Source organism: Nerophis ophidion, linkage group LG02, assembly GCF_033978795.1.
Source record: "Nerophis ophidion isolate RoL-2023_Sa linkage group LG02, RoL_Noph_v1.0, whole genome shotgun sequence".
NCBI lineage: Eukaryota > Metazoa > Chordata > Actinopteri > Syngnathiformes > Syngnathidae > Nerophis > Nerophis ophidion.
The window spans coordinates 30,320,938-30,328,487 of record NC_084612.1 but is presented as its reverse complement, the minus strand read 5'-3'; the positions used below and the strand labels follow the sequence as shown (position 1 = coordinate 30,328,487).

The 7,550-nt window shown below is 45.4% G+C and overlaps 1 protein-coding gene across 1 annotated transcript in view; it reads right to left on the bottom strand.

Moving 5' to 3' along the window:
* Positions 1–7,550, bottom strand: part of dbndd1 (dysbindin domain containing 1) — a 33,700-nt gene that overhangs the window by 790 nt on the left and 25,360 nt on the right. The window lies entirely within an intron of this gene.

Below are 7,550 nucleotides of genomic sequence, written 5' to 3'. Positions count from 1 at the left end.
TAGAGTGACCCGTGCACACGTTAATAGTGTACTGTAGCAATTAGCTTTTATCACCACAAGGTGGCAATGTGCAAGCTCTTAGAAACATTTGCAAATTAGGAGGAGACAATTTGCCTGTCAGTGACCATCTGATTGCTCAGTCAAAGAGTCAATAGTCAACTATTCATAGTGCTTGCTCGTAAGTCTACCCACATCCACATCAATATCCTCACACTTTACACACACACACACGCACGCACGCACACACACACACACACAAGGGCGGGGGACAAATATTGACCTGAGAAGGTTGATGGCTTCTCCATGAGAAGGATCTGCTCAGATCAGTCCACTGTACTACAGACACTTAGTTCCCACTATTGCTTATTATATATGTATTTTTTATGTTTGTGGTTGCATGCACTTTGTTTACATGAACATCATGGACATAATTGTCATATTCACTTTTGGTACCAAATGTTTTGTTTTTTTTAACTGATAATTTGATGTATTTTCCTCCAATGTACAACTTTAGTGATTTTTAATGAAAAAAATTGTCTGCACAAATTATATACAGGCACATATACATACACTTTTAATTAATACATGTTGCTGAAGGTTCTAGACCATGGGTGCCCAAACTTTTTCCAATGAGGGCCGTATATACAAACCCCGTTTCCATTTGAGTTGGGAAATTGTGTTAGATGTAAATATAAACGGAATACAATGATTTGCAAATCCTTTTCAACCCATATTTCACAGTATCATGTTAGACCCGCTCGACATCCATTGCTTTCGGTCCCCTAGAGGGGGGCGGTGGGGTTGCCCACATCTGAGGTCCTCTCCAAGATTTCTCATAGTCAGCATTGACACTGGCGTCCCACTGGATGTGAATTCTCCCTGCCCACTCGGTGTGAGTTTTCCCTGCCCTTTTGTGGGTTCTTCCGAGGATGTCGTAGTCGTAATGATTTGTGCAGTCCTTTGAGACATTTGTGATTTGGGGCTATATAAATAAACATTGATTGATTGATATTCAGTTGAATGCACTACAAAGACAATATATTTGATGTTCAAACTCATAAACCATAACATTTTTTGGAAATAATAATTAACTTAGAATTTCATGGCTACAACACGTGCCAAAGTAGTTGGGAAAGGGCATGTTCACCACTGTGTTACATCACATTTTCTTTTAACAACACTCATTAAACGTTTGGGAACTGAGGAAATTATTTGTTGAAGCTTTGAAAGTGGAATTCTTTACAATTCTTGCTTGATGTACAGCTTAAGTTGTTCATCAGTCCAGGGTCTTAATGTTGTATTTTACGCTTCACAATGCACCACACATTTTCGATGGGAGACATGTCTGGACTGCAGGCGGGCCAGGAAAGTACCCGCACTCTTTTACTACGAAGCCACGCTGTTGTAACACGTGGCTTGGCATTGTTTTGCTGAAATAAGCAGGGGTGTCCATGATATCGTTGCTTGAATGACAACATATGTTGCTCCAATACCTGTATGGACCATTCAGCATTAATGGTGCATTCACAGATGTGTAAGTTACCCATGCCTTGGGCACTAATACACCTCCATAACATCACAGATGCTGGCTTTTGAACTTTGCGCCTATAACAAACCGGATGGTTATTTTCCTCTTTGTTCCGGAGGACACCATGTCCACAGTTTCCAAATATAATTTGAAATGTGGACTCGTCAGACCACAGAAGACTTTTCCACTTTGCATCAGTCCATCTTAGAAGAGCTCGGACCCAGCGAGGCCGGCGATGTTTCTGGGTATAGTTGATAAATGGGTTTTGCTTTGCATAGTAGAGTTTTAACTTACACTTACAGATGTAGCGACCAACTCTAGTTACTGACAGCGGTTTTATGAAGTGTTCCTGAGCCCATGTGGTGATATCCTTTACACACTGATGTCGGTTTTTGATGCAGTACCGCCTGAGGGATCAACTGTCAGTAATATCATCGCTTACGTGCAGTGATTTCTCCAGATTCTCTGAACCTTTTGATGATTTTACGGACCGTGAATGGTAAAATCCCTAAATTCCTTGCAATAGCTTGTTGAGAAATGTTGTTCTAAAACTGTTCGACAATTTTTTGACAAATTGGTGACCCTCACCCCATCCTTGTTTGTGAATGACTTAGCATTTCATGGAAGCTGTTTTTATACCCAATCATGGCACCCAACTGTTCCCAATTAGCCTGCACACATATGGGATGTTCCAAATAAGTGTTTGATGAGCATTCCTCAACGTTATCAGTATTTATTGCCACTTTTCCCAACTTCTTTGTCCAGCGTTGTTGGCATCAAATTCTAAAGTTAATGATTATTTGCAAAAAATTAAAATGTTTATCAGTTTGAACATCAAATATGTTGTCTGTCTAGCATATTCAGCTGAATATGGGTTGAAAATGATTTGCAAATCATTGTAGTCCATTTATATTTACCTCTAACACAATTTCCCAACTTATATGTAAACAGGGTTTGTAGAAAAGATTGCGTGGGCCACTTTGATGCATTTTGTACATTAACGATTCTAAAATCAATACAACGTAGATCAGTCAATACATGCTTAGCCATGGGTTCTTAACCTTTCTGACCTCAGAACCACTCAGATATTGAGACTAAATTCATAATTGTGGTGGCTGTGGCCTGCGCACCTGCAGCGAAGCGGGGTGTGGCAGGACCGGCTTCGAGATTGGTGACAGGTGAGTGGATGACACAGCTGAAAGTGTTTGTCTAATCACCTGTCGCTCTGTTAAAGGCAACAGTTGGGAAGCAGAAGCGAAACAAGAACGGACAACTGCTGAAAAGCACAGAAAAAACACTTGTATTGAAAAATAAAACAGTGTTGTAACCCTGAGACCGGATTCCTGTCCGAATGTTTGGTGGTCCGACGAACCCGGGGGAGGGAAACCTCCACAAATTGGCGCCCAACCTGGCTGGACCACCATAGGCAGGGGAAGACGACCCCCCGACGAATCTCGCGGGTGGGCTTGCCAAGGTTGCGGCGAGCAGCTGCCAACAAATGGAAGTGGCCCGCCAACAGTGCCAAGTCCTGCGGGTGTTGGCGGACCAGATGGGCGGGGCACGGCCAGGGCCGACGGCTGTCGCAATTCACCGCATGGGGGAAGAAGAGGACCCCCGTGCCTTTCTGGACATTTTATCGGCCACGGCGAGAGCATGCGCGTGTCCGGAAGAAGAGTGGGGGGTTTGGCTCTTGCCGCTCTATAAGGGGGAGGCGCAGCGAGCGGCGCTCAATCTGCCGTTGGCGTCCAGGGTGCGCTTTGGGGACCTGAAGAGGGCGGTTCTGGCCCGAACGGGCTGCACCGCGAAAGAGTACCGGCGCTAGTTCAGGTCCATGCGGCTGGGGAAGGAGGACCGGCCGTTTGCATCCTGCAGTCTCGAGCAGTCTCGAGACGAACCTTTGCGTGCGGCCTGGGACCAGGTGGACTACATCGACGATCAGCTTATGTGCCGGGAAACAGCGCGGGTATTCCCTCACTTCTCCATTATTAGAGATAGATTGTACCGAGTGAGTCGTGACACTCAAACAGGAGAGGAAATCACCCAGTTGTTGGTGTCGAAACGCCGCCGGGAAATGGTTTTCCAGGAAGGCGCATGTTAATCTCATGGCTGGACATTTAGGGTATAATAAAACACTCAATCGGGTCATTGGCCGGGAATCCGGGCAGACGTGCGCCATTAGTGCGCTGCCTGCCCGGACTGTCAATTCGTGAGCCCGGCGGCCACTCCAAAGGCACCTTTGAGCCCATTGCCGCTCATGGAGGTCCCATTCGAGAGAATTGGGATGGACCTCATCGGACCATTTCACCCGAGGTCACGGGGGTATCGCTTTGTGTTAGTCCTGGTGGATTACGCAACGCGCTACCCTGAAGCAGTGCCCCTGCGCTCCATCTCTGCAAAGAGTGGGACGCAATCACTGTTTCAGGTCATCTCCCGAGTTGGAATCCCGAAAGAGATTCTGACTGACCAGGGCACGTCCTTTATGTCACACACAATATAGGAACTGTACGGGTTATTGGGAATTAAAGCGATTCACACCAGCGTGTACCATCCACAAACGGATGGGCTGACGGAGGGGCTGAATAAAACGCTAAAAACCATGATCCGTAAGTTTACGCACAAGTACAAACCAAATTGGGGTAAATGGCTGATCCCTTAATTTTTGCAATGCGGGAGATACCCCAAGCCTCCACTGGCTTTACACCTTTTGAGCTATTATACAACAGGAAACCATGCGGAGTGTTGGACCTAATTAAAGAAAGTTGGGAGGAGGGTCCAAGCTCCAGCAAAAATGAAATCCAGTACATTATGGACATGCGCGCAAAACTCCACACGGTGGGGCACTTGTCACGTGAGAATTTGCTCTGTGCCCAGGAACGGCAACAACGCACGTATAATAAGGGGACCCAGTTAAGAAAATGTTCACCAGGAGAAAAAGTCCTTGTATTAATCCCAACATCGAGCTCGAAATTACTAACGCGCTGGCAAGGACCCTTCTAGGTCACACGGCAAGTGGGTGATGTGGATTAAGAGGTTCGACACTCGAACCGGGGCGGAGACACTCAAATCTACCATCTGAACCCACTGAAGGCATGAAGAGAGACGGAGCCTGTATCCATGGTAACAGTAGTGAGGGAGGAGGAGGAGTTGGGACCAGAGATCCCATGCTCTGTTTCTCCCTCTCCACTCACCTGTGATAACCAGCTCACGTTAGCGCAGAAAGCGGATGTTGGTAAGCTGCAGCGGCGCTTCTCTGATAGGTTTTCCCCTCGGCCCGGGCGCACGAATCTCATTCAGCATCATATTGAGACCGGGGGTTACGGTGCGATCTCGTCCATACAGGCTCCCCAAACACTAACGCAAAATAGTTTGGGAGGAATTAAAATCTGTGTTGGAATTGGGAGTAATAGAAGAATCCCACAGTGCGTGGTGCAGCCTCATTCTTCTGGTATGGAAAAAGGATGGGTCTGTGTCCTTCTGTGTGAAGTATCACGTTTTGACGTGTACCCCATGCCTCGGGTCGACAAGCTCATGGATCGGCTGGGCACTGCTCGTTTTTTTACGACACTGGATTTAACCAAGGGCCACTGGCAGATTCCCTTGTCACCAGAGTCAAAGGAAAAAATGGCCTTTTCCACTCCGGAAGGTATTATACCAATTTGTAGCACTTCCATTTGGCTTGTTCGGTGCGCCCGCCACGTTCCAGCGCCTCATGGACTGGATGCTGCAACCCCACAGTGCATATGCGGCCGCCTACCTGGATGATGTTTTCATCTAGAGTAGCGGCTGGGAAGAACACATGCCTCGGGTGGGGGCAGTGCTCGAGTCCCTGAGGCAACCGCCAACCCGGCGAAGTGTGCAGTTGGCCGGAGGGAAGTACAGTATCTGGGGTACCACATGGTAGGAGGGCCGGTTGCGGCCGCAGGTAGATAAAACAGCGGCAATTGCGGCCTGCCCAACCCCCAAGACGAAAAAAGAGGTGAGGCAGTTTTTGGGTCTGGCGGGTTACTACCGGAGGTTTATCACCCGGTTTGCGGACCTGACCAGCCCAATAACTGACCTCACCCGAAGGGTGCCCCCGATCTGGTCCAGTGGACGGAGCAGTGCCAGCAGGCGTTTGAGAGGGTTAAGAAGGCCCTCTGCGAGGAGCCGGTCCTACACAAGCCTGATTTTTCCCTCCCGTTTTGTCTGCAGGCTGACGCGTTGGGCAAAAGACTGGGAGCTTTTTTGTCCCAGCAGGTGGAGGGCGTCGACCGACCCATCCTTTACATCAGCCGCAAGCTTTCCGAAGGGAGGCAAGATACAGCACAGTGGAGAGGGAGTTCCTCGCCATCAGGTGGGCGGTCGGGGCCCTCCGATACTACCTCCTGGGGCGCTCATTCAGCCTCTGCTCGGACCACAAACCCCTCCAGTGGCTCCACGCAATGTGGTGTTGAAGCTGGAGCACACGCGAGCGAAACAAGAACGGACAATTGCTGAAAAGCACAGAAAAAACACTTGTATTGAAAAATAAAACAGTGTTGTAACCCTGAGACCGGATTCCTGTCCAAATGTTTGGTGGTCCGGGGAACCCTGGGGAGGGAAACCTCCACAATAATCTTACTCTTGATTTTAATCATATTCAATAATGATATCACTTGACAGGATAAACCTTATCAAATGATATAAAACGTGTTAATCGCAAAGATTATTATCAAAGCTTAGGTTGGACTGATTATAAAAATATATACCAATCAAATATAAGGGACTCGTAAAAAACTGATGAAAAATACATTTACACAAATTTTATACAGTCTTAAATCAGATAAATTCTAATGTATTTAATAATAGATAATAATATACACATTTCTTAAATAAACTACCAATAACATTTTTGTGCAAATGAAAATACAGCTTCACCACTTTAGTCATATTTTTTGCGCTTAAGAAACTTCTTTATGACTTTTTGGCGGCCCTCTCGGGGGACCTACATTTAAGAAACAGTGTGCTAAACTATCTGAGCAAAAGCACATTAGTATAATATACAATTAACCACCTTAAGATATTTAATTTCTTACTATTCTTGACTAATATCAATATTATTATTCTGCCAATGAAAACATTTCAAGGGCTTTAGCACACTCAAAAACCTGCATATATTGCAAGAAATGTGTACACATTCATCATGGCTGGACACACGAATACCATCAACAGCACAGTGAATGTATACAGGTCGTTTGGTTGTCAGGTACCCTTTTTCAGAGGGATTTGGGCCAGTTCCATTTTTTTCTTTGTATTATTGTGTATTGTTTTAATCCGTGACCTGTTTTGCCTGTTAAAAGTGTTGCGGGTCAATAATAAACTAACTGCAAATGGCCCCTGTGCAGCACATTGGACACCCCTGTTCTAGACTGTCTTCAAGGGCCATTCCATTTGGGTCCCCCAGTAAATAAAATGTTTTTTCTATGCACATTGATCTGATTGCATATCCATCCATCCATTTACTACCGCTTGTCCCTTTCAGGGTCGCGTGGTGATTGCACATTTAAAGATACGATTTAAAAAATGTATTCAAACTGCCTTGAACATGGGTGAAATGGTGTTTGTTGTTTGTTTCCGTAATATAAAATTAGACCTTACTGGTTTAAATATAATAATTTAAACCTTTTAGAAATCTGTGTGAGTTTTTGGATTTAAAAAAATATTTCAGTTGATTAACTGCAATGTGTCACCATACTATTATGGCTTTATTTCATGTATTTGCCAGTTCTATCCTAAAAATTAACCCCTGCTACTTCCAACCCCTGCGACTCAAAAGAGTCATCTTTACCATAGAAACCTTGTAGAAGTTAAGTTGCTTAAGACGGGCTAATACACACACGTAGGTTAGTTCGATATCTGTATTATCAGATTCAGAGTTGAAAAAAGGGAAAATATAAAATTTATTTCGAGAGCGAATGGTAGCAATTCAATATACCGTATTTCCTTGTGAAGAGAATTGCCGCAGGGCATATAGTATGCGTCTGCCTTGAATTACTGCCGGGTC